Source organism: Nicotiana tabacum, chromosome 6, assembly GCF_000715075.1.
Source record: "Nicotiana tabacum cultivar K326 chromosome 6, ASM71507v2, whole genome shotgun sequence".
NCBI lineage: Eukaryota > Viridiplantae > Streptophyta > Magnoliopsida > Solanales > Solanaceae > Nicotiana > Nicotiana tabacum.
In genome coordinates, this window is record NC_134085.1 from 90,032,439 (window position 1) to 90,046,661 (window position 14,223).

Sequence of the window (14,223 nt, forward strand, 5' to 3'; positions counted from 1 at the left end):
CTACGAGCCTGACTTTGCAACTAAAATGAAAATTTTAACGAAAAATAGAAAACCAAAATAAAAACCGAATGAATATGTACAAAAGGGGAGTAGAATATACAACCAGAGGGAATGAATATATACATAGAGTTTAAAAGAATCTAGAATGAACAGTTATATACAAGCCATCTACAACTACGAATGTGCTGAAAGTAAAAGAGTATAGACAGTAATCCAATAGTCAATCAAAATAGTAGGGCCACATCCCCACGAATAAAAGCTAGCATTGTCCCCAATGCTAACTATCAAAATAAGCACCAAAATGAAAGAAAGGATATAGAAAGGCCCCTCAAGCCTCATCCGTCACCTGTGCTGGTCAGTGGATCCTAAGTCATCTGTACTGGCGGGGACCTCAGATTGGTCCCCGGCCTGCTGCTGCTGTGCTGCTGGGACAGGTGCCTGCTCAAGAACTGGCTCATCAACGGTGGGGCAGTGGAGTGACTCTCCTGAACCGGTTCTACCTCAATCACAACTCCCTTAGTGCTAGGGAGTTTCCTCTTCTTCCTCGGCCTCTGCTCCTCCTCCTGTACCTGTGCTACTGCTGGCTCTACAGCCGGATCCCCAAATAGTAGGTCAATTTGTAACTGATCCGCCATGAGCTTGTCTACATCCACTCTCAACTGTGTCTCTGACTCCTTGGAAGCCTTCTGCTTCCTCAGCTTCTTGTGCCCTAACCGCCTTAGTCAAGGCATCCTGCGTCGCCATCATCTTTTCCTGGTTGGCCAGGATCTTCTTCAGTGCATCCTCAATGGAGGAAGGAATCTCAACAGTAACTGGTGCTCCCTGTGCCTGTACAGCAGTGGTCAATGTAGACAACTTGGATGTCACAGCTGACATCCAGTTGTTCAAACTGGAAAGGGAATGGGTGAGCTGGTTTGCGGTGAACCGGTGAGTCTTTGATGAAGGGACTATCGGGTCAGCTGCAAGAGAAGGACCAGCTGCTGACGACGGACCTGGAGGCAATGCCTCATCAGTAGCATGAATGGTGGAAGGCTCACTGGGCTACTCAATGACTGCTGGCTCCTCAGACTGGCCAGGTGCGGTGGAAGTGGATGCCACATTCTTCTTGCCCCTCTTCGGGTTGTCTGGACCCAACTGACTATACCATGAGTACGGGGCCACCGGAGGTACCTTGACATCATATTTCTTTTTCTTCACTTTCAATTCTCTGAAGTACAAAGAGAGTGTGTTTGGGAAGGGGTAGTTTGTTTGGGTCTCATTACCAACTGTAGAAATCACTCTCGACATAATATTATCCACATTTAGAGAGAAACCCGCCATGATAGATGCTACCAAGACAGCACGAGGAAGGGGAATGGAGTGATCATATGTAGACGGGTCAAGTCGACTACACACAAAAGTCAACCACCCTTTGGCTTCAAAGTTCAGGGTGTTCCTAAAGATCTTTTCTTGTGCTTTCAACCAGACTGGGACTGTACCCGGGGCTTCCAAGTGCTCGACCAACCAAGGACTAACCTCCTCTTTCATTGCTAGCTTTTCTAAATATTGTGATTCATCCTCTTCTTCGAACCCCAGAAATTCATTCAACGATTTGCCATCAAACACAACTGTCTTGTCCCTCAATTTAGTTGTTTTTGAGTCCCGAACTACGTGGTGAACATTGCTGTAGAACTCCTTCACCATATGCTCATTCGCCATCTCAACACGTTCTTTGAAGAAGCTCCAACCCTCTCTAGTGCAGAATTGTGCTTGCACATGAGGGTTGAGAGGGACAAGATCGGCATCTATGAACCGCCTCTCCGGAATCAGTTTCCTTTTGGGCCACCATTCCCGGAATCTGTGGAAAGCAACCTCACTAACAAACCTATCTGCCCATGCCTCCGGTTTTCTAGTATGCTCTATCCCCCCTACTTGTGGCTCACCTCCCTCAGCATACCCTCCACTCTCCCCTGATGATGAAGCTCTGGGAGATGTGGAGTATTGATCTTTTTCTCTTGCTACGGACTCATCAGACGAGTCCGAGATGACATTAACCGGCTTCTTGGAGGAGGCTACATTACCATGATCCGGGAAGGGGAATCACGGAGCTGAAATGAAGTGGACATGTGGGTAGGGGCAGACTCCGAGGTAATGCTCCGTGAAGGTGCATACTCACTCCCCGTGGAATGAGATGCAGCTCTATTAGCTTCCCGGATTATCTTCCGGGTTTTCTTTATCAATTCCCTGGTTTGAGGAGTGAGTGTCACAATCCTCTTGCTTTTCCCCCCTCGGGAGGAACCACCTTTCCGGGTTGTATTTCTTTGCCCACTCGTTTTTTAACATTGTCTGCAAGGAATACATGTCTAACATTGTTAGTAGAAGCACATAAGGTAAAGTAGACAGTTCAGTTGAATGCAAAGAGTGCAGACACAGTGACACAGACAGAGGGGCGTGGACCGCACCAAAAGGCACGCGGTCCGCGCAGTATACTGACACCCACACATACCTTTCTGAATAAACCGACGCGGTCTGCACTGATTTGGACCGCGGCCGCATTGGTTCAGCGCGGACCAGACAGAAATGGTACACGGTCCGCGCAGGTGAAATACCCAAATATTGACCTCTCTGAACTTTTCACACGCGGTCCGCACTGTTTTGGACCGTGGCCGCGTAGGGCTCACGCGGACCACACACAAATGGCACGCGGACAGCGCATAGAGGTTCATCATCTCTTAACTAGAGTCACGCTGACCGCGCACAAATGCTGTGCGGCCGCGTAGGGCTAATTTAACTGAGCCGGGTGTTTGTTCAATTAAATCCAATTTTTGTTCACCTTTTTGGGTCCTAAGTGTCCCTACTCAGTTATTTAACAAGATTCCATGCCCATGATTAAACAAAAACACACAGAAACCTAAGCTAACAGTTAAACTAAGAAGAAAAAGACGAAAGTAAGAAGTTACACTAGTAGAAAGCAATTAAACGAAACAAAAATTAGACTATGATTGAAATGAATGAGAGTTGTTACTAGGGATTAATGAGATTTCAACTATGTGCACAATTTGTCTTGATGACCAGTGAAAATAATAGCTCAGGTGTAACTTTGGCGAAAAGGTTAAAATGAGGCCCAAGGCCTCTATTTATAGAAAAGCCCTGGGACCCAGTACCTACCTACTAGCGCGGCCGCACAAAAAGGGACGCGGACCGCGCTGGATTTTGCATCCTACACATTAGTTGTTCAATCCACGCGGACCGCACTGTTTTGGTGCGCGGCCGCATGGAAGTCTTCAGAGACTTGATACTTTCAGCCATCCCAGCATGGACCGCACTGCTTTGGTGCGCGGCCGCATGGGAACTTTGTCAGAGAGCATGTAATTTTGGGTCCTCCAGCACGGACCGCACAGAAATGTCACGCGGTCGCGCTGGGTCTTCTGGGCCTTAACCCTTCAGCTGCTCAAACATACGCGGACCACACTGTTTTCTTACGCGGCCGCGTAGGCAATATTCAGAAACGTCTATTTTGCACTTTTGCCCTACACTGGTTCAACATTATCCCTGCAACACTTCACAAACTATCAGCTCAAAAATCCTACTCTACAACAGAAAAACAAAGAAAATGAAAAGGAGATGGGTTGCCTCCCAAGAAGTACCTGATTTAACGTCGCAGCACGACGCTTGTTACCATCACAGTCATTTAAAATGAATGAGTGTCACCATGTCGCTGTCATCAATCTTGCCCAAATAGTGCTTGACACGATGCCCATTGACCCACAAAACTTCACCATTCTTATTTTTGAGATCAATGGCACCAAAAGGAGTTACACCAACCACTTCAAATGGGCCGCTCCACTTAGACTTCAGCTTTCCCGGAAATAACCTCAACCGGGAGTTGAAAAGAAGAACCATGTAACCAACTTTGAATTCCTTCCCTCGGGCATACTTGTCGTGAAGGTACTTCATCTTGTCCTTATACAAGGACAAGCTGGAGTAAGCATGAAACCTAAACTCATCAAGTTCATTCAATTGCTCAAACCGGAGATTTGCAGCGACATCCCATTCTAAGTTCAACATTTTCAGGGCCCACATAGCCTTATGTTCCAATTCTACCGGAAGATGACAAGCCTTCCCAAACACTAACCGATACGGTGACATACCAATCGGAGTCTTGAAAGCTATACGATAAGCCCAAAGGGCATCATCCAATTTCTTCGACCAGTCGGTCCTATTTGCATTGACAGTCTTGGATAAAATACTCTTGATTTCACGGTTTGACACCTCAACTTGGCCACTCGCTTGAGGATGATAAGGAGTGGTCACCTTGTGATTTACCCTATACTTGGCTAGCAACGAGTCAAAAGCCCGGTTGCAAAAATGAGAGCCCCCGTCACTAATGATAACACGTGGAGTGTCAAACCTCGTGAAGATACTCCTTTTCAAGAACGCCACCACACTTCGAGCTTCATTATTTGGCAAAGCTATGGCCTCAACCCATTTCGACACATAATCAACCACTACCAAGATGTAGGTGTTGCCACAAGAACTTACGAATCGTCCCATAAAGTCTATCCCCCAAACATCAAAAATGTCAACCTCTAGAATCGTTTTAAGGGGCATCTCATCTTTCTTCGAAATCCCTCCGGCACGTTGGCATTCATCACATCTTTTCACAAAGTCACCGGCATCCTTGAACAAAGAAGGCCAATATAAACCACAACTCAGCACTTTAGACGCCGTCCTCGCCCCGCCATGATGGCCACCATAGGGCGAAGAGTGACAAGCTTCCACAATACTCAATTGCTCTTCTTCGGTAACACACCGGAGAATTACACCATCGGTGCAAATTTTGAAAAGATACGGCTCATCCAAATAGTAGTCCAAACAATCCCGCTTGAGCTTCTTCCTTTGGTTAGAAGAGAGCTCATACGGAACCACACCGGTACAAGATAATTGGCAATGTCGGCAAACCATAGCATGTCTAGCAGTGAAATCGAGAGGAGTTGTTCATCCGGAAAAGCATCATTTATCTCAAGGCCGTCCAAAGGCCTCCCTTCCTCCTCCAATCGAGAAAAGTGGTCCGCCACTTGATTTTCACTACCCTTTCTATCAACAATCTCCAAATCAAATTCTTGAAGAAGAAGCACACATTGCATTAACCTCACTTTTGAATCTTTCTTCGTCATCAAGTACCTAAGGGCGGTGTGATCGGTATGAATAATCACTTTGGCCCCCATAAGGTATGGGCAAAACTTCTCCATGGCAAAAACAATGGCAAGCAATTCCTTCTCGTTGACCGTGTAGTTCCTTTAAGCTTCATTCATTGTCTTACTTGAGTAGTACACCGGATGGAACAGTTTGTTGATTCTTTGGCCCAAGACCGCCCCCACCTCAACATCACTAGCGTCGCACATGAGCTCAAAGGGCAAGCTCCAATTTGGTGCGGTAATGATGGGGGTAGTCGTCAACTTTTGCTTTAGAAGCTCGAAAGCCTCCATACTTCTCTCATCGAACACATATTAGGCATATTTCTCTAGCAATTTACACAACGGGTTAACTACCTTAGAAAAATCTTTGATGAATTTTCGGTAGAAACCCGTGTGTCCAAGAAAACTCCTCACCCCTTTGATAGAAGTAGGGGGAGGGTGCCTTGAGATAACCTCAATTTTTGCCTTATCAACCTCAATCCCTCTTTTTGAAATTTTGTGACCCAACACAATTCCTTCTTCTACCATAAAATGGCATTTCTCCCAATTGAGAACCAAGTTTGTGTCTTCGCATCGGGCCAACACACGGTCCAAGTTTTGCAAGCATTCACCAAATGAGTCCCCAACCATACTAAAATCATCCATGAAGACCTCCAATATGTACTCCACCATGTCAGTGAAGATTGCCATCATACATCGTTGGAAGGTCGCCGGTGCATTACATAATCCAAATGGCATTCGAGAGAAGGCGAATGTGCCATAAGGACATGTGAAGGTTGTCTTTTCTTTGTCTTCCAGAGCAATGAGAATTTGGTTATAGCCTGAATACCCATCCAAAAAATAATAGAAAGCCTGGCCCGCAAGACGATCAAGCATTTGGTCCAAGAACGGCAATGGGAAATGATCCTTTCTAGTCACCTTGTTCAACTTCCGGTAGTCCATGCATACCCTCCAACCCGTCACAGTACGAGTCGGAATAAGTTCATTATTGTCATTGGTCACCACCGTCATTCCTCCCTTCTTTGGCACATATTGTACTAGAGAAGTCCACGAACTGTCAGAAATTGGATACACCACACCGGCGTCAAGCCACTTGATGACTTCCTTTTTGACCACCTCTTGCATGGCCTCATTGAGTCTCCTTTGATGTTCAAGAGACGGCCTAGCATCCTCCTCCAATATTATCTTGTGCATGCAAAACGCGGGGCTAATACCCCGAATATCTGCCAAGGTCCATCCAATCGCCCGTTTGCGCTTTTGAAGAACCGCCAAAGTGGCGTCAACCTGCACGTTAGTCAAGCAAGAAGAAAGAATAACCGGTAAAGTGAAATTAGGACCAAGAAATTCATACCTGAAGTGAGGAGGAAGTGGTTTCAACTCCAACACCGGTGGCTCCTCAATAGATGGCTTGGTGGGTGGAGTTTTGCGATTTTCAAGATCAAGAGATAACTTCCTCGATTCATAAGAATATGAGCCCATTCCATGTAATGCGTTCACACACTCCACCCTTCTAGCATCATCATCAATATCCATGTTCAATAGCACTGCCTCAAGTGGGTCCTCAACATTTGCCATTGCGCTTGTGTCATCCACTATCACCACCGTGACAATGTCAATAAACGAACATACCTCGGTGCTATCCGGTTGCCTTATTGATTTGCACACGTGGAACACCACCTTTTCATCTCCAACACGGAAGGTCAATTCTCCCGCTTCCACATCAACCAAGGCCTTCCCCGTAGCTAGGAAAGGCCTTCCAAGAATGATAGGCACCTCGAAATCCACTTCGCAATCCAAGATCACGAAATCGGCCAGCAATATGACCTTATCAACACGAACAAGGACATCATCAATAATACCCAAAGGCCGCTTTATTGACCGGTCCGCCATTTGAAGCCTCATAGAAGTTGGACGAGGTTGTCCGATACACAAGGTATTGAAGACCGAATATGGCATGAGATTTATACTTGCCCCCAAGTCACATAGGGCTTTTGCGAAATTGGCACTTCCAATGGTACATGGTATTGTGAATGCTCCGGGATCCTCAAGTTTCGGAGCCATAGAATGCACAATTGCGCTCACTTGATGGGTCATCTTGATTGTCTCACACTCCATTGATCTTTTTTTGTAACCAAATCTTTCATGAACTTTGCGTATCCCGGCATTTGCTCGAGTGCCTCCACCAAAGGAACGTTGATAGTCAAACTCTTCATCATTTCAATGAATTTCTTAAATTGGTTGTCACCCTTTTGCTTGGCCAACCTTTGAGGATATGGCGTAGAAGGTCTAGGCAAGGGTGCCTTGGCTTTTGGCACCACCGGTTCGGGCATATCAATGACATGTTCCCTAGACGGGTTCACGGCCTCTTAAGTCTCCTCCTCACCCTCATCAATTTCAATTCTCACATCATCACTTGCACTTTGTTCAACAACATCCTCAACTACCAATGGGATCTCATCATTTTGTAACTCATCTTCATCTACCATAACTTGGTTTCCTCTTGAGGCATGCACATCACCGCCTCTTCCACTTCGCGTTGTCACTGCCATCACATGATTATTGTGCCCACCCTTGGGGTTTACTACCGTATCGCTTGGTAGAGCACCCTTTGGGCGAGTATTTAAAGACTGGGAGATTTGGCCTAATTGCACTTCCAAGTTCCTGATAGATGTGTTATGCGAAGCTAATTGGGCCTCAGAATCTTGGTTCTTTTTCATCATTTTCTCGAACATGCTTTCAATCCTCCCCATATCGCTTCTGGACGAACTCGGACCTTGAGAAGGAAAGGGGGGTGGATTGTTCGGTTGTTGGTACATGGGGGCCCTTTGAAAACCTTGCCCCCGGTTGCCTTGGTTCCTGCTATTGTTCCACCCTCCTTGATTGTTGTTGATGCCCCAATTATTGTTATTACCATGCCAATTTCCTTGGTTGCCTTGATTACCCCAATTGTTGTTTTGGTTGCTGTTATTCCAATTACCTCCGCCTTGTTGTTGATTTCCCTAATTACCTTGAGGACGCCATTGTTGGTTTGAAGAGTTACCTCTATTCCCTTGATAGTTTTTGACATATTGGACCTCTTCGCTTTGATCATCATAGCACTCATTTGAATAACCACCACCATCATTGTTGTTGTCATATTGTTCACTATTACCTTGAGGTTGTTGTCCTCTTTGCCTCCTTTTCAACATAGAAACACCTTCTATTGCATTGACTTGGCGCGGGTTTTGGACTTGTTGCAATTGCGCCTTTGCCAATTGATTCATAGTTGTTGTAAGCTCGGCTATAGCTTGGCCATGATCGTGCAATTCCTTGTGCAAATGGATGACCGTGGGGTCACCTTGGGGCACGTTTGCTCGGCTTTGCCATTTCATCAAGTACATCACATACCTCTTGGTAAGAAAGTTTCATAAAGTTCCCTCCGGCCAATTGGTTCACAATGCATTGATTTGTGGTGTTGATGCCCCGATAAAAGGTTTGTTGAATCATAGCCTCGGTCATGTCGTTATTAGGGAACTCTTTCACCATTGTTCTATATCTTTCCCATATCTCATGCAAAGGTTCTGTTGGCTCTTGCTTGAAAGCTAGAATTTCATCCCGAAGAGCTGCCATATGACTTGGAGAGAAGAACTTGGCAATAAATTTGTCCGCCAATTCATCCCATGTTGTAATAGAATGATTGGGGAGCCTTTCTAACCAATCCAATGCTTTACCCCAAAGAGAAAACTGGAAAAGCCTAAATCTCAACGCATCCTCGGACACGTTTGTCTGCTTGCTACCCCAACATGTATCCATGAACCCCTTCAAGTGCTTGTAGGCATTTTGATCGGAGGCACCCGTAAAATAACCTCTTTGATCAAGAAAGGTCAGCATAACATTTGTGATTTGAAAGTTCCCCGCCCGAATTCGGGGAGGAACAATAGCACTGGCGTATCCTTGATTTAGTAGAACTCTGGGAGCCACTCTCGGCGGTGCTGGAGGAGGGTCTGGAATATTGTTGTTCTTATTTTCATTTATATTGACATGTAATCCTATCCGTGGAAGTTGAGGTAAGACCTCATCTTGTTATAGATCCTCTACCTCCTCCCCTGCTATCACATTACCGAAAGGGTCATTTGCATTAAGAGCCATTGTACCTGATTGATCGACACAAACAAATTTAGTAAATAAGAAGGAAAGAGAAGCAAAACACAATACTAGCTACACAAATAGTCAACACTGTAAAGCTTCCCGGCAACGGCGCCAAAAAGTGATCGCAGCGGACTCAACCTAAGGAAGAGTGGGCGCTAATACTTTTACCCAATAGTGGTATCGGGGTCAATTTTCCACAGGGAGCTTCAATTTGGAGTTGAGTGTTTGTATGGTCTAGGACTATGTTTTAGCTCCTAATTGATCTTCTAACATTTTTGGTTTTCTTTTGATTATCAACTACAATTTATCAACTACAAGTTTAAAGCTAAGTTAGGCTAAGATATTGATTCTAAGTTGTATGCAATATAGAGAAAGACACTAGGGTCGTGGCATGTACCTAGGTGGTCAACTAACGGGTAGAGATTTCTGATGCAAGAATGATGAATATGGGACTTATGCTATAACCGTTGCACTTTTGCACACTCTCTCACACCTCTCGGTAGAGAGAGTGATTTTGCCCAATTGACTCTCTCGAGACCAATTGGATAGGCCAATTTGCCCAAGCAACTTATGGTTCAAGTTGGGTAATTACTCTCTCGAGGTTTAACCCGTTAATTGGGACTACCATTCTCATGGGTCCATCCCAATTCCTTGTTGGAATTAATCTTGGGGTCATAGACTCTCTTTCTCAAGAAGATTCAAGACTCACTTAGCTAGACTTAGTGTTTGCAACCACCAAATCTTAATGAAAACATAAGATTAATCCAAATAACAAATACCCAATATCATTCATGCACTAAACAATCACACCCATTAATTACCCATACTAGGGTTGAGCCACAACCCTAGCTAATGGGTTTAGCTAGCCATAATAGAAACAGAAATTGAAGAAATAGTAGATGAAATTGACATAATAATTAACTACAATGTTAATCTACTCAAATCCATGTTAATACTAGAAGAAATTGCCCAAAATGGACTAAAACTATGAAGTCTCGAGTTCAGCTGCTATCTGATAAAAAACCAAAACTGAAAACAACTCTATCTAAAAAGTAAAATGTTCTATTAATACAACACAGGAAAAATCGGACAAAAATACCCTTGAGGGTATGGCGCGGACCGCGCACAAATGACGCGCGGCCGCGTAGGGGTTTGGGTCTTCATATTTTGTTTCTGACACTAGGGACGCGGACCGCACAAATGTGACACGCGGCCGCGTAGGGTGTTTCTAAACTTCATCCACGCGGACCGCACTGATTAGGTGTGCGGACGCGTGGGCTTTTGCCTTGAATTACTGAGTCTCAAACACTCTTGGGCGCGGACCTCGTGGAAAGGAGCGCAGACCGCGCATCTTGACTTGAAAATTGCATGGTCTCTGAACTATCCTGCACGGCCGCGTGGCAAAGCAGTGCGGACCGCGCAGGTTGACTTGGAAATTGCCCAGCCTCTGAACTCTCCTGTGCGGCCGCGTGACACATCAGTGCGGACCGCACAGGTCATTTTGTCCCCCACTTCAGTTGTCTTTTGACACTTGGCAGATTTCACTCCTTTTTGAGCCGATCTTTGGTATTTGTCATCTTGTCGCTCAAACTTGCAATCAAGCGCAACTTGTAAGCATTTTGGGACTAATTTATGGCAGTTAATGCACAAAGCTTAGGTAAGAATGGGTGTAAAACATGTAGAAATCACAGTTATCAGTGTCACTAGACATGAGAATCTATCAATTCTAACACAAGTCTGAAAAGTCTACAGAGCTATTACAAAGTCACTAATAAGGGAAAAGAAATGAGATAAGGGGGAGAAACATGGGACTACAGACGCCAAACAGCTACCTCGTTAACTACGAAGTCTGTCGGGAGTTCAGTTTAAACTTCATAAAGGCCTTTTTAACAATTAAGCAGGTAAATGACAGGCAATTAGGAAAAATAAACACATAAAGGATCGCCCTTCGGGCACAGTATCAACAAATCTGCCCCTCGAGTAATATCTTAGAAACAATACCAGCCCCTCGGGCTATATCTTACATCACAATAGGTACCCGCACTCACTGGGGGTGTGCAGACTCTTGGAGGGGCTTCTTACGGCCCAAGCGCAATATCAATCCATCTCGTGGCATCATCACTAGGCTCTCGACCTCATATCAACAAGCCACCTCGTGGCGTACATACCTCAGGCCCTCGACCTTATATAATATTCTGGTGTTTCCTCACAACATAGACCCTCGGCCTTACTCAGTCAAAAATCCTCACAAGCCACTCGGGCAATAGTAAAACATGATTCTCAGCCCAAATATCATTTAAGAGATCATTTAAGTATTAAAACAGAGTAAACATGGCTGAGTATGAAAATAGTGGAATATAACATGACTGAGTTCAAGTATAAAGTCAAAATACTGAGAAAATATCAATAAAAATCCCAGAAGGGTTCAAATAGTTGGCAGGAGGCCCAAATATGGCATTCAACCCAAAACATGATGATAGCAAAAATATTTCAATCAAATACGCGGTAAAATAGTCATTCGGGGCGGACTAAGTCACAATCCCCAACAGTGCACGACCCCACGCTCGTCATCAAGCATGTGCGTCACCTCAATATAGCACAACGATGTGCAATCAGGGGTTTCATACCCTCAGGACATCATTTACAATCATTACTCTCCTCGATCCGGTCAAATATCTAGCATGCGATGACTTTGCCCCTCGAATCGGCCTCCACTCGCGTCAAATCTATCCTAAATCAGAATTATGGCATCAAAATATGCTAGGGAACGAAGCCCAAGCGAAAATAATCAATTTACAACACAAATCCCGAAATTACCAAAACCCGACCTCCGAGCCCGCATCTCGGAATTCGATAAAATTCACATCAATGGATTCCTTATCTCCCCACGAGGTCATACATATCAAAAGTACCAAAATCCGACCATAATAGGTCCCTCAAATCCTCAAGTCTAGGTCTCCAATACCAAGCCCTAGTTTCCCCAAGTTTAACCTTTAAATTCCATTAATTATAGCTCTAATCCGTGAAATAATACCCTAGGAACGATTTTTAGGTCCAAAATCCTTAACTCAATGAAGTCTCATTGAATTCTCTCTTCAAAATCGTCCAAAAAGCTCCAAAGCCGACTTAGAAATGGTGGAATATCTCAAAAATCGTAAAGGAAACAATTTATACCTTCTGGACCAGGGATTTCGCATTTGCGGCCAATTTCCGACTTCTGCGGTACCGCTTCTGCGGTCAAGACCACCGCATCTGCGGCCCTTTACTTAAGTTCCCATTTTTTGCATCTGTGATCCAATATCCGCACCTGCGCCATCGCAGTTGCGGTCCTCCAACCGCTTCTGCGGTTTCTGCATCCCTAGCTCCTTTCCACTTCTGCGGCTCACTTTCTCACATCTGCGGCATCGCACCTGCCGTCCCTAATCCGTAGGTGCGGAAATACCAGAAGCAGAAAAATCTACAGCTTCATCAAAATCTAAAACTCTCCGTCAACCATCCGAAATTACCTCGAGGCCCCCGGGACCTCAGCCAAATGCACCAACATATCCCAAAACCTTATTCAAACTTATACCAATCTTCAAAACACCTCAAACAACATCGAATCAACCGAAACTCATCGGATTCATGCCTAAGTTTCCAAAAATCTTTTGAATTTCGCTTTTGATCAAAAACTCAACCAAACCAAGTTCGAATGACCTGAAATTTTGCACACACATCCCAAATGAAATGACGGAACTACTACAACTCTCGGAATTCCATTCCAACCCCTATATCAAAATCTCACCTACCAACCGGAAATCGCCAAAATACCAACTTCGCTAATTCAAGCCTAAATCTGCTCCGAACCTCCAAAACTCATTTCGATCAGGGTCCTATGTCACAAATCACCTCCCGAAGCTATCCGAATCATAGGAACTCACATTCGAGCCCTCTAACTCATAAGTCAACATCCGGTTGACTTTCCAACTTAAGCTTCCTCAAAAGAGACTAAGTGTTTCAAACCTCACCAAATCCTTTCCGAACTCGAGCCAACTAACCCGATCACATATAGAACCGATAAACAAAGCAATAAGAAGCAGAAATGGGGGAAACGGAGCTATAACTCATGAGACGACTGGCCGGGTCGTCACAATATATATATATATATTATTTAATTATTATATGAAAGTTGAATAATATTGTATAAAAATTATATTTAAGTTGTATGATATTGTAGTTGTATATAACTGAGTAGAAATAATGTATGAAAATTGTAAATAAGTTGTAGATAACTGTAGATAAGTTGTATAATATATAATTAGTTGTATGAAATTTATTTTTGTTATGTATAAATCAGATATAAAATATACAAAAGACGTATTGTTTAAATTTTGTATTTAAGTTGTATGTTATTGTAGTTGTATTTAATTGGGTAGAAATAATGTATGAAAGTTTTATATAAGTTGTATAATATATAATTAATTGTATGAAACTTATTTTTACTATGTATAAATCAGATACAAAATATACAAAGGACATATTGTATAAAATTTGTATAAATATTGTGTTTAAGTCGTATGATATTGTAGTTATATATAACTGGGTATAAATAATGTATAAAAGTTGTAGATAAGTTTTATAAGTCTATGACATAAGCTTTGGGATTTTTTCAGTCTCTTTTAATTTAGACGATTTGTTATTCAAAATTCATCCAATATGAATGGACTCAGGTTCATCTGTTTTGGATTTATGCTTCATCTAATTTTGTCGAGATCTAATTCTGTAATTGATGATGGTACTTCTCATGCTTTTCCGGAAAATATCTCACCCTCGCTCCTTAGCTTTATAAGTTTTGTGTCTCTTCTTTTCGTAACTTTGTATCCCCTGGATATTTTAATGATATTTCACTTTAGGTGACAAATTCCAGGGGCTACAGAGC